At 45.8% G+C, this 16,196-nt stretch overlaps 1 protein-coding gene across 1 annotated transcript in view; it reads left to right on the top strand.

The window, feature by feature from the left end:
• Positions 1–7,452: 7,452 nt before the first annotated feature.
• LOC113014774 (glutamate receptor ionotropic, kainate 5-like) overlaps positions 7,453–16,196 on the top strand; it is a 212,185-nt gene continuing 203,441 nt past the window's right edge. Inside the window, exon 1 of the mRNA XM_026156512.1 lies at positions 7,453–7,984. The gene's annotated coding sequence lies outside the window, so the exon portion shown is untranslated. The remainder of the gene's footprint in view (positions 7,985–16,196) is intronic.

Genomic DNA, 16,196 nt, shown 5'->3' with positions numbered 1-16,196 from the left:
ATGCTTTCACAGTTGTTTAAGCATGAAAATGCAGAGCTGACACTTGGCTGGGCTTCTGTCAGCTCATACTGATCTGTAGTTTGGTCTCAGAGAGACGTTGGGAAAGTCTGAGCCGTAGAATAAATAGATCCTGGTTTTCTGTGTAATCAGAGGCGATCTGTCCTGCACCGCCCGGCCTCTTCGTCCCCCTCGTCACGCCTCATCATGCTCTCCACCTGACTGCCACTGATGCCATTTTAAAACAGCTCTACTCAATTTGTTCCCATTCATTTGCTGCTCATGGTTCCTTTTTCCTGAACCTGTGTGCCAGCTCCCATCACATTCACCCCCCTGCGTCCCCTGCTCTGCTCCTCGCCGCTCGTTCGGGGAGAAGCCTCGCTTGTGCGCCGCTGCTCGAACAGTAGCTTTGGCTGCTTCGACTGCAAATTTGCCTGAAGCGGTCGAGGCTGTGCTGCTCTCCAAAGTGCCCGAGGTCCGTCGTGGAAAGAGTCATTATCGGGAGCTAATGACTCCGCAGCCGAGGTTTAATTAATCCGAGCGTAAGACACAACATTTCATGCACAGTGATAAGTAAAAAGGGAAACACGATGTAAGCAGAGTGTGCAGGTGTTTTAGAATTCACGCCTCAGGGCTCAGCCGAAACGTCCACGTGTGATTTTACTCGTCAATATTTTGCAGCAGCAGTGAATAAATCACGGGGCTTCGCTTCAAACCCCGGTCATACGCCCGGGCGGTCGCCGCTGACAATGTAGGAGGGCCAGGAGAGGAAGATGTCAACTCCACGGAGCATCAAGTGGTTACCTTTCTACGGTCCAAAGGTGTGGAAGTGGATTACAACAACATTGAGGCTTTCCACCCTCTACCCCGAAAAAAATGACAGGGACAAACCATCATTGTGAGATTTGCAAACACAAAACACAAAACAGCGTTAAAACAAGGAAGGAAACTGAAAGGATCCGATGTCTTCATGAATGAACATCTGATAAAAAGAAATGCCAGGAAATCATCGCCAGGAAAGAAACAGGGAAAAATTCAAAACACATGGACCACCAACTGCATTCATTAAACTCAGTGGAACAAACCAAAGTGCTGGAAACATGGAGGAGCTGGACAAATACTGAGGTTCGACTTACACTGGAGGTATGAATACACATGTGACGTGACACACACGGCTCAGTCTGAAAGAGCTTCATCTGCATCCAGCAACAATATAACTCATCTGTTTATGATCATCTGGAACTGAGAACATTTCGATACGCAGACCGTGATGTTCTAGACTTAGACAGGACATAATTTCTTCTACAACATCAGCAATAACTGCTGCTACTTCACTGATGAACAGTTTAAACACACCATCAACACGGAAGACAGATGATCAATATTTTAATAGCAGAAGTCTGTATGCCAGGAATATCTAAATGAGTTGACAAATCCATTTGGAATTATTGCCATTCCTGAAACATGGATCAATGCTGAGGAAGGACTTTGGACTGGAGGGATGTGAATTTAGTAAATAGAAGGAACAGGAGTGGAGGGGCAGTAGCTGTGTATGTGGATGGAAACCTAAATTACAAGGTGGTGGAAAGTATGACAACTGTGATGATTTTAATATTGACCTGTTGAATCTGAAAAAGCATAAAATGACTAAACTCTGTGTACAGTTTGAGTTTACATCCTAAAATAACCAGGCCTAGCAGAGTTACACCACACTGTGCCCCCTTACTCGATTTTCACTAACAATATGGAAAACTGAGCGGATTATTAATTAATGACATCATTAATCACTTACCAGTTTTTGCAGTTTACACTAATTATGAGAGAAATCAGCATGAAGAACAACTGAGATACAGACGTGTAAGGACAGAAGAAACTATGAGTGCACTTAAGAACGATCTATTAAATCAGTACTGGCACAATGTGTACAAAGAAGCTGATATTGATATTGCATATGGCATATTTTTAAGAATGTTCATGGAGTTGTACGATAAAAACTGTCCAACAATAAAATCCAACAGGAAGCACAAATATTCAGACGGAGCATGGATCACTGAGGGTTTACAAAACGCATGTAAAAAGAAAAATACACTCTATAGGGAATACCTAAAACAAAGAACAAAAGAAGCTGAAAATAAATACAGAAAATACAAAAATAAGTTGACCAATATTATACGTGTATGTAGAAAGGAGCATTATAGTAAAACATTGATCAACAATGAACATAATATGAAGGGAATATGGGATGTTTTAAATAGTATCATTAAAAATAATGATTATCATTATTTTGTAAATATTGGACCAAATCTGGCAGAACAAAGTCCTGAGTCACTGCCATCAGTGGACTGTAGAGAAAACCTGATTGATAGGAACTCAATGTTCCTCACAGCAGCGGAGGAAAAAGAAATAATTGACACTGTACACATGTGTAAATATACAACATCTACCGATTGTAATGATATTGACATGAAAATCGTCAAGAAGGTCATTGAAGGAATTGTAGGACCTCTAACATATATTTGCAACTTATCATTTCAGGCGGGACAAGTGCCAAACAACATGAAAATAGCTAAAGTTGTGCCGCTGTATAAAACCGGGGATAGACGCCACTTCACAAATTACAGGCCTGTTTCTTTACTACCACAATTCATTCATTTGTCCATCTGAATGAAAATAAAGTATACTTGCCTGGAGACTCTGAGAAAACGCTGACGTCTGCAGGAGTCTGTGTAGAGACGACCTCAGTCATTCCTGTGGGCGGTGCCAGCTGACAGATGCAATAACACGCTGGGACGTTCTCCCTCAGGGTCCTGGCTCCCGTCTAGGTTTCTCCATGGCTTTGTCCGTTCTGATCGTTTCATCTCCCTGCAGGAATTTGCTGATATTTACGAGCCCTTACATTGATGCTGAACAGGCCAATCACAGGAGCTGCAGGCGGCGCTGATGTTTCAAAGGCAAGATGTAGCTACAGCGTTCCCGCCAAGGCACAAATCCTCGACAACACACCAATCATCATGACGCCTTCATGTGGGCGTTTCCCCAGTAGCCATTGCAGCTTTTGTCTCATTGGCTCAGGATGTGTCAGTCACACGTTGTAAGCCAATGAGCTTACCCCCTTCTTTCTGGCTCTAATAAGCAGCGTGGTTTACTACAGGTGGACCCACACGCTCATCAGCAACAAGCTCACAGATAGGGGGCGCCAGTTTTCCCACAGACTTCTCCTGCAAGCAGAGGAACAACTGTGCTGACATCACACACAGCTTTAAACACAGCTGCATCTATCTCTGACCTGTGACCTCTGGAGCTTTTTCAAATTATTCTGTACTTAACAGCAACTTCAACTAAATTCTGTCACAGATCCGAATTTTGGTGACAGAGTAACAGGCATCGATGAAAACAGAATTTATGACATTTAACGGAGTTAGAAGTTAGCAGGGAGTTAGCTCGCTAGCTTCTATCTAAATACAATATAGCATGTCCTGACTGCGGGGTTTTGGAAACAAATTAAAACGTACAGCTCTGTTATCACTTCCAACATAAATGAAGACAGAAAACTAAACAGCAGTGACGTTTGTAGGGTTACTGAAGTTGGGCTAGCTGCTATATAATGATGTGCTACGTGACCGCTAGCGACACAGCTATGTTAGCATAATATAAACAAGCTAACTTTTTTTCCACTGGATAAAAGTTAACGTGAGTGTTCTCGGTGGTCAGGAACAAATGTAATCGCATGGCAGGATGCTGTAAAAGGACCAAACTTCAGCCAGGAGAACAACTGAGATAATCCATCCACAATACGAGGTTAGTCATTCATATACTGCTGCATGGGCTGGGCTGTAGTTACATCCTAAGGTTTTAAAAACTGAGCTTAAATAAATGATTAGTGGTAATAAAAGCCGAGGGAGGTCAACAGTGATCACTGACTGTTTTAGGAGCTTTTGAGATCAAATAGAAGAAAATACATAACATTAAACATGTTAACAACACAAAAGCCATATTAAACGCAGACTACTTTAGACCCGGAAGTAGGATTCGTCACGTCACCACTTAACGACCGGATATAGAGCAAAACCAGGAGAAGTGGAATTATGATAAATGTCAATCTAAGCATGTAAACGTGTGTTTTGTTCAGACGGGCCCACCTGCTAAGGAGGAGATGGGGTGCATGCAGGTACGTGCATACAAACATACGTATGTGCACGATGTGATGTAGAAACTGAGAGCACAGCTGGATTTGTAGTTCTTTTCCTTATTCCCAGCATTAGCCGGCCTCTGAGTAACTGTGAGCTCTGCTCTCACCAAATCACATTTTTCTGCCTCCAGGCATAAAATGCAGCTTCAAGAAAATACGATTTTTGTCCTCAGAAACAGAAGAAATGAGTTAAGATGGAGATTTTATGCAGTGACTCATAGCAGCACACACACACACAGCTAGTCCCCGCTGAGGGATCTCGCCCTGAGGCTCTTCCACTGTCAGTCCTGGACTGTTTACCTTCGAAGCTGTAGACTTTGTTTCATTGGCCGTATGTGGGTGTGTGTTTGTGTGAGCGCAGCAGAGTGTGTAACTGTACGCTTTGGCTCATTTGGGAATGCAACAGACAGATTTTCTCGGAGCTTTGTGCAGCACATCAGGTGATCTGTTTCTGTGCAGCATTTTCATGTGGCAGAGACGGTCTCTCAGTTTCGTCGAGCGCGGGTTCACCTGGGGGAGCAAATACAGTTAGGCCAAACCATTAAGCAGAGGTGTGGACTCGAGTCACATGACTTGGACTCGAGTCAGACTCGAGTCATTAATTTTATGACTTTAGACTTGCCTTGAAAAAATGTTCTAAGACTTGTGACTTGACTTGGACTTTTACACCAATGACTTGGGACTTGAATTGGACTTGAACCAGTTTACTTGAAAAGACTTGATATTTCACCCCAAATATAAAATTTAACATGCATATTATATAGAGATTGAAAATGTGACGTCATTCAGGGGTAAAACCGCAAAGGATTCTGGGAACTCGTGGCAAGCGGTACTAGCGCACGCAGGCTTTCAATTGAAATCAGTCACACAGCGATAAAAAGAAACACAAAAATGTCAAGAAGCTGTTGTATTATTAACTGCAATAGCCGGTCGCATGACAGCCACGGGAAGCCGACGGGTAAAGAGATCGGCTGTTATCGGATTACGTCGTTGAAGAGAAATTGTTCGAGCCATGTTTCCGAAGTAACAAAGACGCGACGGATGGCCTGGATTGCAGCCATTCAAAGACCAAATATAACGTCTCAGAACCCTCCAGCTCACAGGTTAGTCTGCTCCAAGCATTTACACAAAGGTCAGTCTGCTGTAGTAGTTAATACGTCATTTTCATAACATAATTGGTGATATAGGTTACAAGCAAGTCTGGCGCTGAACAGAAATTGTCGCGCTATGCTCCTTTATTTATTGTGCATAAATAGTGAATTGTCCTGACACAATATTGTGTTTCGCTTCTGTTATTATGGTACATTGACAAAAACATATACTTTTATTCACAGGATAAAACAGGTTTTTTGTATCACTAATTGCCCAGTACGATTACAGCATACAGTATTATTGTTACTGCTACATTTCTGTGATGCTACCAGAAATTATTTCCACTACTAATTAATTACCGTTGAGCTCAAAGGTCCTATTAATAAACGGTTAAGGAATGTGTATTTATGACGACGATTTGTGAGACTGGTAAACTTATGATACGTACGATGGTCTTTCGTTCTACACGGTGCATTTCAAGGTCCTGCACCCATCCGTCGGTAAACTGTACCTGGGCTTGTTGCAGTGACCTGAAGTTACTAAACTTCATGAGTGTATGCACTCACTCCAAGAACCGTATGCTTATAAACATGCATATAAATATGCTAAGATGAGATAGCTGACTTCATCTAACTAGCAAATGTTGTCCAGGCTCCGTTGGTGATACAGTTTTTTTTAATGTGTATGATATTTTTGTCATGCGATTTTAAAGCCGGTCCTACAACCGCATCCAAGAATAACATGCAGCTTATCTCAGAACTGTCGGTGAAAATTATTCTTGGAGCTAGGTTTAATTGAGCTGCATTTTAAAGAGGTGCAATTTCACAATTTGTGTATATTTTCTAAGTTCACTATTTTGTATGTGTTGAGAAAAACACAGATTTTAAAATTACATGGTCTAATATTTACATTTAGCATAACTGCAACATTATTTTTTCGTTGTTTTTTTAAAGACTCGAAAGGACTTGAAATTCAAAGTTTCAGACTTGTGACTTGACTCGGACTTTTACACCAGTGACTTGAGACTCGACTCTGACTGGCCTGACATTACTTGAGACTTGACTTGAGACTTGAGGATAAAGACTTGAGACTTACTTGAGACTTGACTTGAGACTTGAGGATAAAGACTTGAGACTTACTTGAGACTTGCAAAACAATGACTTGGTCCCACCTCTGCCATTAAGACCATTCCTCTGCGACGCACGACGCTTAACAGCACATGTCAAGCATTCGGAGGTCTCGTGGAGTCAGAACGGCTGGACTCATCGGGTTTATCAACATGAAGCTCAAAGTGCAGGGTAGATGATGTGCCTCAAACATTTTGGCCATAAGGTCGATGACATTGTGACTTACTGAAGGTAATGAAAGTCATCTTGTAGCAGATTGCATTACTGTAGGAAAAGTAACTGTGTAATAGATTACTTCTTTATTTCAGTCCAGTCTGTGATCTCCTCTAAGGCTGGTGTCGGTGCCTGAACCAAAAAACAATCAGTGGATTCAACTCAGCTGACCCTGACACCACCACCTCCACCCTGAGGTGGTGCAATCAGTCGTTGCTTTGACAGTTTTAAAGTAAACTAGCAAACATGTATCAGACTCCTGGTGTTTCCTTCATCACTCTTTATGGTAAATGACCTCGTGCACCTATGTTCAAAACACCAGCTTCAGTTACAGCATCAACATGCCAACCATCAGCACAAGCATCAGGTAAATACTGAGACCTGGCTGAGACTCATCAAGTGTTGACTGCGGCCTTACAATACAGAGGAGTCGCCCCCTGCTGTCCACGAGAACGACCACAGGTTTACGATGCTTCTGGCTTCATTTTCAGACCCAGAGGCTCTGAGTCTGTGAATCTTTCATATGAAGTGCATGAACTCATCTGAGGTTCAGCAGAAGTTGCTGGCCGTGAATTAATTGGCTAAAACGCATCGTTGTAGCGCAGTGGCTCTATTTTATTCAGGCACAAACACACTCTGAGACAGAGAAAAGGGTGTGATGCGGTCGGGTACCTGTGCAGCTGCTATCAGTGAGTCAAACTCCAACCCTCAGCTCTCAGAGTGGAAAAGTCAGAGAGGGAGCTGAAGGAGGGATGGAGACACATTCAGCAGCAGAGGGGAGAGGGAGGTAGGAGGGGAGAGGGAGGTAGGAGGGGGCTGGAGTCAGAGAGAGAAAGGGGGGAGAGCTGAGTGCAGTCCAGCCTCTGCGCTGTGAAGCGGCAGCCAGTTAGTCCGACAGTGAAGGACGCGGAGCCGCCAGAGCCTTCCCCGCAGCACACCGGAGCATAATTAACTGGAATAAAGACGCAGAAGAAGAAGAGCCGCGTTCCTGCTGTGTTACTGGATAAACAGGCACACAGCTGCAGGAGGCACAGCTGAGGAAGCAAGAGGAGGTGTTGGAGGTCCGTGTGTGCGTTTGTCACCTCACACGCTGAGCCTGAGGAGAGCTGACGGTGTCACTGCGACAGGGAGCTGAGTGTGTGTGTGTGAGGCTGAAGTGAAGCTTCGCTCGCTGGTCACGAGGAGTTGCTGCTGTTGTGTCTGTTGCTCCTTTTTCCTCTTCCTGAGACGTCTGTGCTGCACGCGCGGGCGAGCGACTGCCGCCGTGTGTCGTCCCCTCGCTCGCTCTCTCCGTCTTTTCCTCCCTCCTTCGTCTCCACCTTCAGCCGGCTTCTTTGCCGTAACTGTGCCGGGGAGAGACAGCCGGGTAAGTGTGTGTGTGCAGGGGTACGGGGTGTGTTGCTCTTTTCCTTCAGCCCGCTGCTTTTTCTGCATTTTCTCGCTGCCGTCTCTTTCACTCCACCTCATTTGGACTTCTTCTCACTGCCATCATCTCCATCCATCACCACTTTTGCCCCTCCGTCACCTCCATCCATCACTTTTGAACGACCCATCCATCAGACGTTTGCACCCCTCATTTTTATTCTCTCACACTTTCCTCGCTTTCCTTTCCCATCTTCTCATTCCTCCTTTCCTGCAGCGATCGCTCATTTACACCATCGGGTAAATCACACACACACACACACACACACACACACACACACACACACACACACACACACACACACACACACACACACACACACACACATCCACGTTCTGTAACCTGGAAGTCATCACAGTCCGGCGCCTGAAGCTGAGAGGCAGAGGGCCTGACATAAAATCGACAGTGTGGGGTTGAACCCCAATAATCCCTCCATCTTTCTCTTCATCCATCACTCCCCGGCCTCCTCACACTCTCCACCAACTCCACACCTCCCCCATCTCTCTCTCTCTCTCACACACACACACACAGGTGCACATTAATATGTATAAATATATACGAGTGAGCTGAATATGCATTCATGCACACAGCATCAGGCTGTTTGCATCAGCCGGTGAATAACAGTCAAGTTCCAAGTTAGCCTGCTGTTAGAAACTGAACATCAGCGTGTAGCTGAGCTTACACACACACACACACACGAGCATGAAGGAACCAGTAAGGAAATTGTTTCATTCGAGTGATAAATTATTCATCTGATGAAAAGTACTCGCATCCTAAAACGTCCCATGTGGTCCAATTTGCAGCTGAAATGTTTATTAATTGTTTGGTGGAGCCTGATTGTGAGCAAATCTTTCATCAGCTCGTGTTTGCCTTCATCATCGCTGCTCGGTTAATTGCTGAGCGCCAGTGAAAGAGCCGATCAGAGACTGACGGCCGACCGCTGAGTCGAACCTGCTGATGTCGTCGGTGTAAACACAGTACTGATCGTAAATGCAAAGCTTTCAGGTTTTGTGCAGGTCGTTAAAGTCCTCGAGCATCTTCAGACTTCAGTTTGGCAGGATAACTGTGACTCGGAGTCCACTTCAGCTGCTCCACTGTCAGTCACGTCCTCGCAGGACAAACCTCCGTCCTGTGGTAAGTGGCGGTCACATGGGCAAAGATCAGCATTCACCCTCAGAGTGAAGAGCTTTTCAAACTTGGATCCATAAATGTCGGGACGACGGTGGAGTTTTTGGAGTTTAACCTTTGGATGGTGCCACCGCGGATTTTAAATCAAGCAGTCACGGCGCAGCTGACGTCAGCTTTGATTCAGCAAGGTGACCTCCGCCCCCACGCCGACTGCTCAGGGTGTGAGGGGCGGTCCTAAGATGAAGCCCACCTGCTGGGACTAATTGCACAACATTATTTTTGTTTTATTTGGATTTAGTGTTTTGGATAAAAATGGTCTGCAGCCACTGACTGGATGAAGAACTCGTGGACATCAGCAGATGCTGGGTTTCCTCTTTGAGATGCTCTGCAGACTTTTACTGCAGCGCCTTCAGCTTCAGTAACTGAAACATCTCAACAGCTTGAGATGGACTTTTCCTCACAGCACATGAAGTCCAGCTGTCAGGATTTCCACAGACTCCTGAGCAGCACAGCAGACATGGACACAGAGGTAAAGGCTTCATTAAACCATGTTTGCAGAAAAGATGGCTCTGTAGAAATCCCAGGGTGAGGAGGAAGATGGAGAAATGAGTGGCAGGTGGGGTCCAGCAAAGCCCGCTGACAGACAGGTGGAGAGTAAACTCTCTGCAGAGGAGATTAGCAGATTAGCTGCATAAACGTGCCATCTGAGGAATCCAGCAGGAACCAGACGGATGTCATAACCCACAGGTCCAACCCAAATAAACCCAGGTGGAGGCAGGAAGGGAAATAGGTCGACGATATAACAACTCCATCCGTTCATCAGCCATATGTGAGTAGTTAGCTTGTTGCTAACTGAAGCTAATGCAGAAACTGGCTCCAGTTTTTCTTTAACAGGCAACAGAACAAAGTGCAAACATTAAAACATGCTCCAAATACAAAATGTTGCATTGCTCGAACTGAAGCAGCCACTTATTCTCATTCCATGGGTGGCCGAGGTAGCCAATTAGAGGGTTGGTGGTCTGAGCCAGCGTGCATGCTAAAGTGTCTTCAAGCAATACGCTGGAACCTGAGTGTGAATGTGATCCCATACATCAGTGAAAATACTCGCACGGATGCTGTGAATGGCAGGTTGACACATGTTGTAGAAAAGCTCTGTAAGAACCATTTAGTGAAAACTGCAAAGAACTAGCAGTTCTCTTTAGGATAATGTCCTCCAAGGGTCACTGTTTCATTTTTGACCTCAGTTCATGTCCCATCTGGAAGCTTTGCATTCCTACTTAGGCTGTCTTCATGTCCACTTGCTGTTTCCTTTGACATTTCCGTGCAGTCTGCTTCAGTTTAGGTGCTCAGTAAGGATTAGGCATGCTGTGGAAATGCTCCTGCAGGTAACCTCACCTAACTGCAAGTATTTGATGAACCCAGAAGAAAGGCTCTAACCCTAACTGGGGTCAGAGTCACCGCTGCCTGACAGCTCTGTTTGCTTCTGCTGCAACCCAAGCATGCACGCTGCAGTTTGCACTGTTTGATGTAAAAGCATCAGCGTTACTGGGGACGTGCAAAAAGCCTTGAAGACACTGTGTGTAGAATAACGTTAAATAAATAAATGTTTAACTGCACGTTGTTTTCATGAAGCAAAGCCTTTAATCACACGCACACATGTGCTGAGATTGGTTTGCTTAGGAGAAGAGCTCGTTACTGCTACGCAGCGGGATCACTGACGCTCTAGGATGTCTTTCCAAATGTTGTATCTCAGTTTGAAAGAATATTAAATACTGAAGATGAGACATAAGAACCAGAGTGGTGTCAGATGGAGTCGAGCATGTAGCCTTATTTAGCCACGTGCTGCCCTTTGTGTGTTGTTAACAAGCTAAGCATATACAGTAGCTGGAGAGTGGGTTAAGCTGCAGGAGTGCTTTTGTAATCCACTGTAATGGCTTTAAATTCATGGAGACTACAGCTGCAGAGGAGCAAACTTCAAAGGCAAAAAGATCGTCCTAATTGGTTTAGATAAGCTGGATGAAACGTGGCTGTAATCGCTGCTGTTTACCAGAACAAACGATCGTCAGTACCACTGAAAGGACCTCTGGAAGATCCCCTTTTTCTTCTTCACACGCACGACTCGATCCAGCTCTGTGCCAGCGTGTGCCGTGTGAGCGCCGGGACGGCCCTCCCTCAGGGATGTTCCTGATTAGGTGCTCTTAATTGCTGCCGGCAGCACTCTTCAGCGAACAGCCTCTCCGGCAGCGCGTCGCCACTAAACCGCGCTGCGGATGGGGATAATTCACTGTTTGGACAGCGGGCGCTTACGCTCGCTTACTTCAAGAAGGCCACCAGAGCTGAGGCCGCTGAGCCGAGCAGCTCCTCAAATAAACTCGCTCACGTTTGGTATTTCGTCACCGCCCAACGGTAAAACCACGAGTGGAGGTGATTTGCAGTTCCTGTCGCTCGGCCCTGATCTGCGACAGCGTCAACCGACCTACACGTGACGCCGCTTCCGTGTCAGGTGCAGCGCAGCGTGTGAGCGATGAGACGGAGCGTGTCATTACGAGAATGTGAGCAATCAGACGTGAGCGCGTCGAGTGGAACGGCGAGCGTCTCGAGGTTTAATGTATGCGCGCCGGGTGCGTCAACCTGCTGTTGTCACTTTGGGTGACGGCGCAGGGTGATGGAGTTTGTTCCGCACGAGCGTCAGCAGCGACTGGAGCTGCAGGTGTGTGTGTGCGCTCAGTTTCAGCTTTTACATGACATTATGCAGCCCTGTGTGTGTCTGTTCTTATTCATGGCGGTGTTCAGTGAAAGCGTGCAGGCAATGCACAGAGGAATATATTCAGTCTGTTTCATGGTGCTCCAGTGGGAGCTGTAGCAGCCCACACACACACACACACACCTGTGACAGGACGCCTCTGAGATAATCGATTATTCTCGTTCACGTTCTCCTCAATCAGGGTCATGACTCCCATGATCAGCTGTTCAGGGTCACTGAGCTCATTCACCGGAAACGCTGGTAAAATGGCGGCTTCCTGTCATTCGAGCTCGGGCAGCTTGCAGCTCGATGGAGCTTCAAGCAGCTTTGACAACATGAGAGAAACTCTGACAACATTCGTCACATTTACTTTGTAATAGTGACCGGGTGTACTGTTGTTCAGCTTTAACTGAACCGCTTGCTGCCTCTGTGCGCTCGGCCATGATGCTGTATTATGACAGATTCTCCAGGTCTGTGAACACGGGCCGCTTCACCAGCACTGACACCGACAGAGCACCGCAACAACCAAATGTCCTCGGCGAGGAACGTGAGTCCAAGGACGTGGAGCGATCACGCAGACGAACGGTGACTGAAGACTGGCGCCTAAACTGGTGTGAGCAGCTTCATCCTCGGCTCTGAACTCGGAGCAGCTCTCCGTCGTCTCTGTGAGGACCTTCAGACTGTGGATCCAGCTCTCCATCAGACCTGGTCCTCTGATCTTCAGACCAGTTCTTGTGTCATTTTCACGCCAACAAGCCTTTGTTTGAACTCCTGACAGCAGCCATTAAAACACGCCATCGTTTCCAGCATAATTTGGTTAACGATAATTGATCAAAAGAATAAAATTAAAGCAGTTACAGCCAGGCAGGTATTCACACCTGGGATACTCCGACAGCTCATTTCATTTCTGTTGGATTAAGATGTTCTGATGACCTGCGACACAAAGACATAAAGAGACAGCGAAAGGTAAAATGAGAAGGAGTCTGAGCGGCAGAGGGACGCGATCACGTGTCCTTGAGGGGAAGGAAGCGGGAAAAGAAGGTGATGCACCCCTCGACAAATTTAAGAGCGTGATGAGTAGGGGTGGGGGAAAAAATCGATACTGTGTAGCATCGTGATATTTTGTTTGCTAATAATGTATCGATGCAGGGACAGCAGAAATCGATATTTTGTTACAAAAAAGGTTTTTGTGCTCTGACTTCAGAGCATGTTGATCCTTTTTCTGAGCAAGAGTCCTGACATTCCTTCACTGTCCAAATGTGTTTAACTTTATTTTGGCAGCAATAAACACGACAGTTTACTTATTTTAATTTAAGACATGTTTTATTTTAATTATGTTTAAAACCTTTTTCATTTATTGTAAAATTATATTTTGTTTTAATTTACTTTCAAATTCTTCAGTTGCTGAAGGGGCTGCATAGTTTTCATATTGCATAGTTCAGAATAGCTGTAATTGTACCAGATGGTTGCATTCAGTTAAGTTGGACTAGACTGTAATACAAACCGTTCAGTTCGTCAACAATAAAACTGAAATGAGAGAAAGACTGAGTGTGAGACTTTGATATTAGATAAAATGAATATTGATAAAGTTTACCTTTATGTACAGAATCTGAATATCGCAAAATATTTTAAAAAATTGCAATAATATCGTATCGTGAGTTAAGTGTTGTGATAATATCATATCGTGAGTTAAGTATTGTGATAATATCGTATCGTGGGATGTATGGTGATTCCCACCTCTAGTGCCGAGTGACGCCCAGACGGCGTCAGGACCTCAGCCCCGTGTCACCTCTCTCTGCGTGACTTTCACTTTATGAACCTACACTGTGCCAGCAGCCGTACATCACCCTTCAACCTTCAGCCCGTCCTCTGCTCGCCTCATTCATCACGTCTTACACGCCAAGTGACATCAGCTAGAAGCTTAATCGCCGCCGTTTGAAAAGCCATTCGCTCAACAAATATGGGTGCTGTCAGCGAGCGAGAACGAGCCGTCACAGTTTATGCTGGGCGGGGTGGCGGAGATGTCAGGCCCCGCACTTTTATAATGTAATTAGAGCATGCGTGGGCATCCTTTTTACAAAGCCAATGTGCCAGAGACGTGATGTGTGGCGCACAGCGAGATGAAATGCTGGGTTTTAATTGGAGGCTGTCTCACTTCAGTCAAAGCGGCTGGATGAAGGGAAAGAACAGAAGGAGGGTTTATGTACAAGAAATTCATTATAAAAGCACAGCTGGCACCATCCTGATGTTGCACAGCGACGAGACGTGAGCGGCCCAGGAAATGAAAAACTTAGATGTTGAAGATTAAACAAGTGGCGATGGAAAAAATGAAACTACATTTTTCACTTTAGCGCCCGATGCTCACAGGTCTGTCAGAATGAGTCCGGAGGTTAGAGGTAGTTCACATCTCTGTGATGATATCTGCATCATATTTGCACCTTCGTTTCGTCACGTCCTGTTCACTTAGATGAAGAAAACACTGTCTGCTCTGCTGGCTGCAAACATTACAGCACATATGCTGCAGGCATACAGTACATATGTGGGAGGATCGAGCTGTCGTCTAAGCCGTTTGTCACCTGCACCGACACTCTTATTGACTCTAATAGAACAATAACTTACTAAATGAACATCATCGTTTCAAACAAAGCTTTTGATCTTACAGTATGAAACACCTTGACGTGACTGCTGTGGTTTGACGGTATATAAATAAAATTACATTGAAAACGTGAACAACTAAAGACATAATCAAAGCAGCTTGGAAAGAAAAGCATCTGGACTTCTCCAAGTTTCTTGAAGACGTTTCATCTGAGAAGCTTCTTCAGGTCTAAAACCAAATGGTGGAGAGATTTAAGCCCTGTGGGAGTGTCCCTAAGAGGGACGTTGACCCCTGATGATCCTCTAATCACATGAGTCGAAGCGTGAAAGCGGGTGTGGGTCACAATCAGCCAGGGCTTCAGGTGAGCTCATTGTGAAACCTGGCCCCACCTTATCATGTGATTTCCTGAGGTCAGATGGCCCAGGATGTGAGTGGGCGTTAAGGCGTCTGGGAACTCGATTATAGATGGCAAACAGTTGGTGTCTTAAGCCCCGCCCTCTGTTCAAAGATGGTCGTTCACAGCAGACATAGATGTTTCTTTCAAACCATGTCTTCTCGGTCCACTGGTATCCTCAAAGAGTGACCTTCGACCTTTAGATCCAGCTAGGCAGCCGAGTCTTGAAGACTCTCCTGAGCTTCTCTAATAAAGCTGCTGCATCAGGGATGACAGTATTGTTCTGTTTGTCCTCCTGATCCTCTCTCGTTGTTGCCTGCTCTTCTTTTCTGTGCCTCTCTGCTGATTTGATGAAAGCCCAGTTGGGATAACCACATGTTTTAAGAGCTTCCTTTACATGTGTTTCTTTTCTTTCCCTTGAGGTTTAGAGGGAACATTTTCTGCCCGGTGCTGCAGGGTCCTGATTACTTTGTGTTGTGTTGCAGATAGTGGTGGGAGTCCAAACACCTGGGACTCTCCATCGTTTGGTTTTAGAACTGAAGAAGCTTCTTGGATTCGATTCAGTTTTATTTATACACCAAATCACAACTGCAGTCGCCTCAAGGCGCTTTATACTGTAAGATAGACCCTACAATAATACAGAGAAAAACCCAACAATCATATGAGCCCCTATGAGCAGCACTTTGGTGACAGTGGGAAGGAAAAACTCCCTTTTAACAGGAAGAAACCTTCGGCAGAACCAGGCTCAGGGAGGGGCGGGGCCATCTGCTGTGATTGGTTGGGGTGAGAGAAGGAAGACAGGATGAAGACATGCTGTGGAAGAGAGACAGAGGTTAATAACAGATATGATTCAGTGCAGAGAGGTCTGTTAATACATCTCCTCTCATCGAAGAAGCTTCTCTGATGAGAGGAGAAACATCTTCAAGACATTGAGAAAATCCCCCTAATTTATTAGTCAGACATCTTTTGTGTGTGTGTGTGTGTGTGCGTGCGCGCGCGCGTGTGTGTGGCGTACGTGTGTGTGTGTGTGCGTGTGTGTGTGTGCGTGCGTGCGTGTGTGCGCATGCGTGCGCGCGCGCGCGTGTGTGTGGCGTACGTGTGTGCGCGCGTGTGCGCGCGTGTGCGTGTGCGCGCGTGCGCGCGTGCGTGTGTGTGCGTGTGTGTGCGTGTGTGCGCGTGCGTGTGTGCGCGCGTGTGTGTGTGGCGTACGTGTGTGCGTGTGTGTGTGTGTGTGTGTGTGTGCGCGCGTGTGTGCGCACGTGTGTGTGTGGCGTACGTGTGTGTGGCGTACGTG

This window comes from Astatotilapia calliptera, chromosome 22, assembly GCF_900246225.1.
Source record: "Astatotilapia calliptera chromosome 22, fAstCal1.2, whole genome shotgun sequence".
Lineage (NCBI taxonomy): Eukaryota > Metazoa > Chordata > Actinopteri > Cichliformes > Cichlidae > Astatotilapia > Astatotilapia calliptera.
This window is presented reverse-complemented; position numbering and strand designations above follow the sequence as displayed.